Below are 12,320 nucleotides of genomic sequence, written 5' to 3' on the forward strand. Positions count from 1 at the left end.
TGATGAAAGTAGTAGGAAGACCAATAGCTTTAAGAACAGCCAATACAAATCCCCAATGCAGAGAGTCGAAAGCCTTGTGGATGTCAATTTTCAATGAGCACCTAGGAGAGATAGATTTCCTACCATATCCTTTAACAAGCTCCTGGGCCAGAAGAGTGTTATCAACAATGTTCCGTCCTTTTACAAAATCTCAATTTTATTAACTGTCACATCACCACTTCTTTTAAAAATTAACGGTCAGTAGCTTGATTAAACCATTTAAATAGTTGAATGGTCTAATTAATCAAATCAAAACGTCAGTAGTCAAAATGAAAATGAGCAATAATTTAGTGGTCAATCGTGTAGTTTATCCTTTACTGTTATCACTTGTCGCAATTTCAAGACTTTGAAACTTAAGCAATGATGCTTTTATTTGAGAAAAGTTTTCACTAATCTCAAAATTGTCTTATTTAAGAAAAGAAGTTCTAGTGGAGGAAGCCAAAGGTCTATTTGTTGATTCTTGCTCCCACCATCTCTTCACTGAGAATGAAATCCAAAATCAAACAAAATTCAATCATATATATAATACAAGATCATTGATGTTTGAATCATAAATTTGTCTACTGGGACACCCTATTTTAATAATCATGAAAGCTTTCCCATGTTTTATTTACTTTTAAAAACCTCTAACCCTGTAACATCTTACAATGAATTGCATGGTTTCCCATTGCTGCAAACACTTAATCATCCATTTCATGGTTTTCCCCTAAAGTGAGTGCGTCCATTTAATGAGCATGTCCATGTGATGGGTTGGGAAAAGATGCCCAAGAACCATATTTACGTACACACCTTTTTATCTATATGTTGAAGGCTGCTTTCATGTTCTTACGATAGTTATCGAGCCAACCCTGGATCAACTTGACCTCTGTTGCCCTCTGTTCAACTAACCAATCAGGGTCTCCATCGTGGAGGCATGCAAATCGATGTGATGAGCGCCTGAAACATTTCAAGTATAAACTGTTAGAACACTTGAATCATATTCATACCGGCTTTACTAAAGTTAATCTGTTACAATCTTCATGAGTTTAAGATGGTAACTGCATTCTACATGCATGCATTGCGCCTTTTCGATCGTGATACTAACACTTTAACAGCATCAAAAAGTTCAGTTGAGATAAATAAGTAGTAATTCATTGACTAGCTGATAATCTATGTTGCCTGGAGTCTTCATTTTCCCTAAAGTACACAGACCCAATACTCATCTTTGACACATATTCAGATAAGAGTATAAAGGTATGATAGCATATACCTATATTCAACACTCACTCCCAATTTATTACACTCATTAAAAAAAAATACAAACATTACCTTCTTCCATAACAAGAGCAACAATCGTTTCAGATATATTCTTTAGAACATTGCAAATAATAATACGAACATCATTCATTAAAACCAAATGAGTAAAACTTTGATAAAAATTCAGGAGCTCACCTGCCACCACTGTTAAAGTTTACCATCAACTCAGTTAGTTGCCTAAAATCTTGGGCATATCAGTAGATGAAATATTGAAATTAGTTTCAGTAAAGTTGTTGAATGGTTAGCTAAAATCATGATTTAATATTTGGTTGTGATTTTGCTGCTGAATTATCCTATTTTTAGTTAAATTTGTTGTAGTTGAAGCTTATATAAAGGATGCAAATCGGTGAATAAAAAGTGTCTTGAGTTCTTGTTTTTTCATTAAGTCTTTGTACACAATTCATGTGTTATTAAGTTTCTTTTGTTTTGTTTTACAACAAATCTTCCCATTTAGTTTAACATTATGGTATCAGAGTCAGGTTGGTGAAGGCAAAATTACAACACATGGGAAACATGTATATGAAGTCTTACCTGACGTTCAAGATGTGTGGGACATTGTTAGCAAAGATGAGCCTTCACCATTACCTCAAGAAGCTAACAGCTTGAAGAACTGGAAGGTTAATGCAGGTAAAGCTATGTTTCCAATTAAATCAACTGTAGAGGAAGAAATGTTAGAGCATATCAGAGACGCTGACACACCAAAATAGGCTTGGGACACGTTGGTAGAACTTTTCTCACGAAAAAACGACATAAGGTTGCAGCTCTTAGAGAATGAATTGTTATCAATGAAGCAAGGAGATTTGGCAATCAATCAGTACTTCACTAAGGTAAAACCCCTACGTCGTGAGATTTCCGAACTTGATTCTAGATCGCGTATTGCGGATTCTAGAATAATGAATAATCATTCTTGGATTGAGACCGGAGAACAGGAGTTTTGTTACTGCAATTGAAGGATGGCCTACACAACCACCGCTTGCAGATTCTAAGAACCTGTTAACGGGTCAAGAGGCTTTGCAAAACAAATAGGTGGAGTCTCAATCAAAACTCAGGATGTGGCACTCTTTAGTGGAAAAGGCAAAGAAAAGCTCATGTATAATGTCAGAAGCAGACCAAGAAAGTATGATGGCAAATCCGAAAGTCGTCATGGGAGTTCTCGATTTGGAGAAACTCAAAAGTGTAGCAACTACAACAATTGATCCAACCAGATGAAGAAGTTTGATGGTGATTGTTATAATTGCGGCAGAAAGGGTCACATAGCCAAAGACTGCTGGTCCAAGAAGAAAGTTGTTGAGAGTAATGCAGTGACGTCTAAAGGAGATATTCAGAGTGATGATGAGTGGGATGCTGAAGCATCCTTTACTGTGGAAGAAGAAGAATTGGCATTCTCCGTAACAACTTCCCAGAAGAGTGACTAGAAGAATGACTGGATTGTTGATTCTGATTGTTCTAATCACATGACCGGTGATCTAGAAAAGCTTCAAGATGTTGCAGCATACAAAAGAAATCGTGTGTGGTGGTAACGGCTAACAACTCAAGGTTACCTATCACCCATGTTGGTAAGACAACTATCACACTTCGATTTAGTTCTGATCCAATGTCAATTCAAGGTGTTTATCATGTGCCTGAAATGAAGAAAAATTTATTATCTGTGGCACAATTAACCTCTAGAGGCCACTATGTTTTGTTTAGTCCACAGGGTGTAAAGGTATACGAAAATGTTAAGTCTCAGGAACATCAACCATGGAAGGGAAGAGAATGGAATATACCTATGTGATGTCGACAGAAACTGTTTATGTGGACAAAATAAAGAAGAATGAGATGACAGATTTGTGGAACGCAAGGCTTGGACATGTCGGCTATCACAAGCTGAAAGTTAAGATGAAGAAGTCAATGCCTAAGGGTCTCCCTCAACTTGAAGTGTGAGATGATTCCATTTGTGCAGGATGTCAATTCGGTAAGGCGCATCAGCTACCATATGAAGAATCTAAGTACAAAGTAAAGGTTCCGTTAGAACTAGTTCATTCTGATGTATTTAGGCATGTCAAACAGCCTTCAATTAGTGGAATGCGCTATATGGTAACTTTTATTGATGATTACTCAAAGTATGTGTGGGTTTTCTTTATGAAAGAAAAAGTAGAGACATTTACTAAGTTTAAAGAATTTAAAGAAGTAGCTGAAGTAGATGTTGGTAGAAAAATTCGATGTTTACTCACGGATAATGGCGGGGACTACACATCAGATGAGTTTTATACCTATGTGAGAAATAGAAAGATTCATCATCAATTCACATGTGCCAACACGCCACAGTAAAACGAAATTACCGAGAGAAAGAATTAACATTTTGCTGAAACGTGTCGAACTATGCTTCATGCAAAAAATATGCATGGAAGGTTTTGGGCAGAACGTATGAAGATTGTTGCTAATGTCATTAACAAACTTCCAACACTAAATCTTGGTTTCATCTCACCCTTTGAGGTACTATGGGATACTAAACCTGCTGTTGGTCATTTTCGAGTTTTTGGGTGTATTTGTTATGTATTTGTTCCAGGACATTTAAGGAGCAACAACAAATATTCCTTGGTGGAATGGTGTTCATCAGAGGCAGGAGGTCGAAATCAATCCAGAGGGTGAAGAAATTTCGCAGCCACAACTTAGAAGATCAACCAGAATTCGTAGGCAAAATCTGAAGTATGCTAATGTAGCTGTAGTGGAGGAAAAGCCTTGGTTGAGCCAACGACTTATGAAGAAGCGTCTCAAGATCCTTAGTGAGAAAAAGAAACGGAGGAAGAAATTGTTGCATTGAAAAAAATCAGACTTGGGAGCTTGTGCCACATCTACCAAATGTGAAACCTATATCTTGTAAATGGGTTTATGAAATAAAGTATCGTCCTGATAGATCAGTTGAGAGGTACAAGGCGCGGTTAGTTTCAAGGGCATTTTCTCAACAATATGGATTGGACTATGAAGAGACGTTTAGTCCGATGGCCAATATTGTTACTGTTTGAGTTCTCTAGGCTCTTGCCGCTAGCAAAGATTGGAGGCTATGGCAAATGGATTTAAAGAACACTTTTTTGCATGGAGAGCTAGATCGCGAAATTTACATGAATAAGCCTATTGGATTTGAGAATGAAAGTCATCCTAGTTATGTTTGCAAGTTAAAGAAGGCGTTATATGGGTTAAAGCAATCGTCGAAAGCATGGTATGATAAGGTTGTTGAATTTTTAACCAAAGCTGATTTTGTTATGGCTCATGCAGATTATAGTCTGTTTGTCAAAATTTTCAGTCCGCTTTTAAATGAAGGAACTTGGCCAACTTAAACACTTTTTGGGGCTAGAAATTGATGATACATAGTTAGTGCAACTTATGGACGATTTGCACCAACTTAAATGTAGTAAAAGACAGCCAACAGAGTATAGAGCAACAACTACGGCAGCCTAAGAAAGTACATAGTTAGTGCAACTTATGGACGATTTGCACCAAAAAGTTGATTGTGCAATACCTCTCTATTGTGACAATCAGTGAGCTATTCGTTTAGCAGAAAATCCTGTGCATCATGCAAGGAAAACATGTGGAGGTGCACTAACATTTTGTTAGGGAGAAGATGTTACAAGATGAAATTAAGTTGTCCTATGTCAAGACTGATAACCAGGTTGCAGACTTGTTCATGAAAGGCTTGAGTACAACTAAGTTGGAAAAGTTTTGCTCACAGCTTGGGATTGTGAAAAAGGTTTGGAGTTGGCTTTAGGAAGGAGTGATAAAGTTCACCACCAACTTAGTTAGTTGCCTAAAATCTTGTGCATATCAGTAGATGAAATATTCAAATTAGTTTCAATAAAGTTGTTGAATGGTTAGTTAAAATCATGGTTTAATATCTGATTGTGATTTTGCCGCTGAGTTATCATATTTTTAATTAAATTTGTTGTAATTTTAGTCTATATAAAGGATGCAAATCAGTGAATAAAGTGTCTTGAGTTCTTGTTTTTTCATTGAGTCTTTGTATACAATTCATGTGTTATTAAGTTTTTTCTGTTTTGTTTTACAACAAATCTTCCCATATAGTTTAACAACCACTCCAACGATCTAATAGACCATTTAAGAATATGATGTTGCTTCGAAGAATTTCAATGCGTGCTCGATACCCTTCAGATAAACACAAAGGTTTATTCGTTATTCCTCACACCGCATCAACAGATCACCATTCATTCATTGCCGTGCAGACTAAACAATGGTGCAAACTCAAGGAACTAGCCAACATAAAGTAACGTATTGTTCTCTTATGTGTCCACGAAATTCCGTTGTTATCCATCCAGGCCTTGGTGTCACCTGGAAATCCCTCTTGCACCCCTTCTCGGAAAGCAGAGTAGTCCCAATCATATGCTGGAAACATGCTATTATTTCCATCACTAGCCATTGGCATAACCATCTTAGTGCAAGCCTACATCAAGAACTAGAAATGACAAAAACAATCAGTAATAGTGCTCAACTACATAATGATGTGAAGATGCACAACTAAATAATAATTCCAAGACCAGCCAATCCCACCCATCTATGCCGCGAGGATCATCATCAAGTTGAAAACAGTCAACATCTCCAGTATAACTCTAAAATAAGCTCACTCCATTGAATATATGCTCCAGAATGCTAGAGTCGGGAGGAGAACCATCAATCTTTCTGCATACCTACAATTTCGTTACATATATTTAAAACAAGATGTTAGAGAACAGCCAAGGTTCCAAAGAAAATCAAGTTTCAAAGCAACATCAACATTATGCAAAGAGTGCATTAAGCCACTCTCATTTGTGCTAACCCAACTGACCTCTCTAACGGGATGTGCTGGCAAAGGCATTATTAAGTTTGCTGGATACGGATAATTGACCATCGCTAGATAAGCAGAATCCAACCAGTCTGTTAGGTCTTGGACACTCTTTAGTTCCCTGCCAAGAGTTTCAAACTGCATCACCCCATACAGAAATGCACATATGCCAATTCTGCCATTGTTCTTACCGACACAAGCGGAAAGCTTTAGACAGTTGCCGAAGGCCATCCTCCTTTTGAACCTCAGATGTAAGTGACTTTCTAATAGTATCAAAACAGCTACTACTTTCCAGCTGTACATATTGAAATAAAAAACAAAACTAGATTCTTCCCAATAAACAACAAAATGTAACAAAGGCCAAACTAACTTAGAACACCTATGTGATAAAACATTGAAAAAATTGAAGACAATATTATAAAATGTTTCTGCTTGCACAATATCTTTAAACTGAAGAATCGGAGCTGATGAAACAAGCTCCCCAACAGCAAGATGAGGATACTTGAGCCTCATCCATGCCGCTAACACTGTTTCAATAATGACGTGAATCAAGTTGTACCATTTCATAGAACAAATTAATCGATTTATTTACAAAACAAAATTAGTTGACCCTTATTCATATATATATATATAGAGAGGTAAGTTAGTAGGTTATCTCATCGTCATGGTGAAATCAGCTTTATCCAATGTCAGGGGTGAAGAGACCTCCGAATTATGAAATGTCCTCCATGAAATTCAATCCCACGACCCAAAAATTAAGAGCCTTTTGAGCTTGCTTCCTCCATAGCAGCCGCCAAAATAAAACAACTGGATAAATTCTTCTTCAAATCAGTAATGAGAAGTGCGAAATCAGTAAGCGCTTGCTCTCCCCGTGAGAAGAAAGTAGCTAAAACTTTTGAGATACTAATGTACCTCTGGGAATTGAATCATGGTACCGAAGCGCGGAGCGATGTCCCAGACAAAACCGGTGTTGACGGCGAACAATTCGATGTCATCTTCGTTTCCGCAGTAGAGGAAGATTGGACCGCAGTTATGAAGGGGAGGAGGAAAGAAACCGTAGGACATGCCATCTTGGGGGGGGGGGGGGAGGGCGAGGTTTGGCGGATGCTCTCAACTAGTCAACTGTTCAGTGTGTTGGTCTCGGAGGTAAACAGCCAGTACAAAGGCCGGGTTACACGTGTAGCACCATAAATCCAGGTCGGATTTTAATACTAACTTGAAATCAAGATGGATCTCGCCTGGTAATAAAACTCTGTAAACCTCATCATTAGTCATTAAAGTTAGGTTATATATCCATCTTAACACTAAATTTTAAAGTGCTTCAATTTTAACATTGAACGTTAAACCGTTAAATCATTATAGTGTGATTACGTGATCATTTATTTCTTGTTTCCCTACATAAAACCATCTACTTCTCCGTATGGGTATAAATAAACAGAACGTTCGTGAACTGTTTGTATAATAATGTTTGTTTGTTAAGTTAAATAAACGAGTATTAATAATTTTTTTATGTTCATTTAATAAACGAATAAACACGAATAAAGTTGTATTCGGTTCGTTTATGTTCATGAACAAACTCATTTATGAGCTCGTTAATCGACTCATTCATTTATGTTCATAAACAAGCTCTTTCACCTGATTTTCTTTTTTCTTTTACATTTTTAATATTGGTGAAGTAATAATTAAATTGAACACATGGTAAAAGTCGAAATTTAAACTGTGAATTTTAAGGAGTTTAATCACTAGTGACATAATTTTACCATTTTCTTTAGCTTGCAAATATCAACGTTCAACTAGAAATTGAACATATAAAAGAAAAATAAACGAATACTAAATGAACAAGTTCGCAAACATATAAATGAACATGTTCGCAAACATATAAATGAACATGTTCGCAAACATTAAACGAACAACAATAAATTAGCGAACACAAAACATCTTCAAAAATAAATAAATGAACATGAACACGATATTAAAAAAATTAAACAAACATGAACTAAACATTAACACCTTCAAAAATGAACAAACGAACACAAACATAAATTTATTAGTTCAAGCTCGATTCATTTACACCCTTACTCCTCTGATAGTTGTTGTCGACCAATAACTAATTATTATTGGTTGTCATTCACGACAAAATTAGTATCAAAATATTTGTACTCGCTCTTTTTTTTTCTTTTCAAATTAATTTTACATGAAACTCACTCAAAATTGATAAAAATACATTTAAATATTTGATGTTGTATTGCTTTAATTTTCTTCGACAATCATTCGATGAAACTAGTTTTAAGGTATGTTATTTATCTTCTCAAAGGAATATTTCTCATCAGTTAAATTTTCGAATAATCATGTTAAAACTCTCAAATGTGAGAAAGTCTTCAAACCCTAAAGGTGAGAATTTTTTAGTTTTATTTTCATGTGGTTTAAAGAGATTTGGAAGAAATCTAAATTAATAAAATAACAGAGAGAATGATGAGATAAATTTATGAATGTCTAAATTAATCATAAAAATATTGAAAAAATAATGTTTCTGACCATGAGTGAAACCCTAATTTTTACAAAAGATGCTGTGAGATAGAATAAAAATATTATTTTTTTAGCTTCTACATCAATTGCAACATCATCACACCATTTGGGATTTAACAATCAGTGCCCTAAACTACTTCTGCAGTTGCCTGAGCCCTGCTTGCGATGAAATTAGTTGGAAAAGACTATAAATCTATAATCTTGTGAAAGCTCTCTGTTGATTTTCTCCTGTCACGAGATGGTGTCTTGAAACCCATAATAAGACTGGAAAATTGTCCGGCTTAATGCTCATGAAAATTGTGACGTGATGGGGCTTGAGGTTATTTGCACATCTTTTATCGGGCCATTGAGCAAATCATGATCTGAGTGTTGGATTTCGTGTACTGGGCCACAAGCTTATGAATTGTGACTTGTGAGTATAAATTAGAGTTTATTGCGGCTTAATCATTTTGACTGATTTTATTAACCAGAGAGTTTAACCCATATTCATTGCACCAATATCAATGTAAAACATGTAAGGCGATGATAAAGTTAGATGTTAACTTAAGATAAGCGATATAACTGTTTTAATTTAAACGAAAAGCTATTAATAAGGATGCGAGTACTAACTTGTATGATTATACGTCGTATATTTTGCTCATTTATTTTCTATTTATCCTTCTTTTTATCTACATCTATAACCAGATTTTTTATCTTGAAATCTAATATATGAAACTTATTTTTTTTGACAACGACCGATGGTTAAATTCTTATTTATTATCTGTATAATTTTGGATTATTAAAAGAATATAATACCATTTATCTCCATCATTAATATGGTGTTTATATATTGTAGACAGCCGTTTTTGTTCGGGTCTATAAAATTATTATTATTATTATTAATATTATAATAAATTAATTAATTAATTATATAATTTTTTGCATGCCCTGAAGCCCAATTCAATTACAAGCCAAATACCAGCTTCAAGCCCAATTACAAATCAACTCAACCCAGATACAAGCTGCCAACCCAGCTAGAGCCCAGACCCGAGGCCCGAAATCTGACTCAGTCCAGGCCCAACACCCAAACCCACTAGAGTTTCATTCTCTTCAGCTTCCAGCCGCCCAAATCCTAGTCGTTGGATCTGGACCCAAATCAACGGTCCAGATTAAGAGCCATTTAGGGTTATTAAAACCATAATCCTTCAGCATCCGTCGCGCGACCGTTCAGTTTTCCCATCGTCTTGAGGCTTCACCTCCCATCATTCCAGCCGCCGCTCAAGCCGAGATGCACCCCCGCCGTCTATGATTTCCCGAGCCATTGCCGAGCCCTCTCGATCCCATCCACCCACAGTGACAGATGACATTAGTCAAAATAACAAATCAAGTCAGAAAACCCCATTAAAAGATATACAAAGAAATCCCGAGGAAATCGAGGGGTTCTGTCAAGTAGATGTAGGGCATTCATACCCTATTCCCTCGAGAAGAAAAATGATATCAATCACAAAGAAAAACAATAACAAATATCAACATAAAGGCATTCAGTGAAAATGAGAGAACCAGTTGGAGAAGAGAAAGAGAACCGAGAAAGAAAAAAAAACCAAAATACCTAGCCTATTCAAACCGAAAAAGAGATAAATAAAACAAGAAAATACATTCGAATCAAAGGAGAAAAATATAAAAAGGAAAACCCTTACCTCAGTTTAAAGAAGGCTGGAAGTTCGAGGCCCGCCGTTTCCTCAATGTTTCAAAATGTAAAATGTTGGGTCTAGTGGGTTAGGGTAAGTTTTAGGCTACGGGGAGGCTAGATCCTTATTGAGGGGGTTGAGAGGATTCTGTTGAAGGTTTTTGGGTCGCTCTTGGCGACGAACCTTTTCTTCCCCGACAAGGAAAGTTGAGAGAGTTCTCATCTCTCTCTCTATTTTATGAGAAATAGAGGAAATAAGGGAGATAAGAGATTTAAGCCTCGGTTTGGGCTTATATACTCGGACCAGAACGGTGTCGTTTTGGCCCCCATTTTTTTGTTTTTTGGTTAGGGGAAAATAGCGTGTTTAGTCTCCCTATTTTGTAATCTCACCCGTTTGGTTTAATATCTGGAGCATATTACAGTTTAGGTCCCCCAAGTTTGTAATGTCATGTTATTAGTCATTTAATGAAGTTTTTTTTTATTTTGAGCACTAATGTTTCAATATTTTTATTTTAGTCCTGTTTGACTTATTTGTTATTATTGTTAATATTTGACTTTAGTCACAATATTTGTAATTATTTCATTTTAGTCACTGATTTCGTGTGTTGTGTATTTTTGTAGATGTTTGAATTTGGCCATGACATTTGTAAATCTTTTATTTTAGTAACTGTTTGGGCATTTGGTTTAATTATTGTTTGGTCCTTTATGTTTCTGTTCATTTCATTTTGGACCCTAATATTATTTTTGGGTTATTTGCATTTCTAGTACATGTACTGTTTAATATTTTGTTCTTGGCACTGGATTATTTTTATTTGATGTTCAGTCCTTTAAGTTTCTGTTATTTTTATTTTGGTTCCTTAATATCAAATGTGATTATTTATGTTATTTGTGTTTAGATCTGTAATTTTTTATTTTATTTTGTTCGAGTCCCTCATATATATGTATTTTGTATATTACGACTCTCTGTATTATTTTAGATACATTATTAATTTTGTGTGTTGTAAATATTTATTTTATAAATTTTAAATTGTATTTATTTTCATTGTTTTCTTTATCTATCGATTCGTTTCGAATAATTTCAAGGTGCCCGAGTTTGAAAAGTACAATGGAACCAGTTTCCCTAATGCATATCTCACAATGTTTATTCAAAGGATGACTGAATACACCAACAACGATCATATGTTGATCCATTGCTTCTAAGAGAGTTTGATTAGACCTGCTTATAAGTGGTATAATCAACTGAGTCGTACTCAAATCCGCTCTTGGAAGGATTTGGCTAGTGCCTTTCTGGGCCATTACAAGCACATAACTGAAATGGCCCCTGATCGAATAACGCTGCAGAATATGGAGATGAGGAGTGATGAGAGCTTCTGACAATATGCTCAACGATGGAGTGATATTGCATATTAAGTGCATCCACCAATGATTAAAAAGGAGTTCATCACTCTATTCATCGACACATTAAAATATCCATATATCAACTACATGATATGAGCTGCAACTAAAAGTTTCTCTGACATCATCATGTATGGATAAATGATCGAAAGAGCTGTCAAGAATGGCCAGATAAAAGGCACCAGCAGTACCGACATTGAGGAAAGAACTGAGATTAACGTAGTGGGATCTTACCTAGCTAATCTGGGGACTAGGCCTTATAATGTCTTCCGTGAAAAGACTCGCATTAATCCAATCCCAATGACATATGAGGAATTTCTCCCAACGCTAGTTGAGAAGAATCTTGTAACTCTAGTTCAATCCAAACCAAGAGAAGTTTCATATCTTGAAGGTCATGATATTAATGCCATATGCAGTTATCATATTGGGAGCTCATGGAATACCACTGAGAACTGTGAGGCATTGAAGTCCAAGGTCTAAGATATGATCGATTCAGAGTCATTGACGTTCAATGTCTGATGGGGCATTCTGATCGGGAGTCGGCTGAGGTATCCATTAGGAGTTTTGTTGCACTCTCATAAACAG

General features: G+C 35.9%; 1 pseudogene; it reads right to left on the reverse strand.

The window, feature by feature from the left end:
- Positions 1–824: 824 nt before the first annotated feature.
- On the reverse strand, positions 825–7,213 carry LOC120195588 (annotated as a pseudogene).
- Positions 7,214–12,320: the final 5,107 nt, after the last annotated feature.

This window comes from Hibiscus syriacus, unplaced genomic scaffold, assembly GCF_006381635.1.
Source record: "Hibiscus syriacus cultivar Baekdansim isolate YM2019G1 unplaced genomic scaffold, ASM638163v2 tig00117016_pilon, whole genome shotgun sequence".
In the NCBI taxonomy this organism is placed as follows: Eukaryota; Viridiplantae; Streptophyta; class Magnoliopsida; order Malvales; family Malvaceae; genus Hibiscus; species Hibiscus syriacus.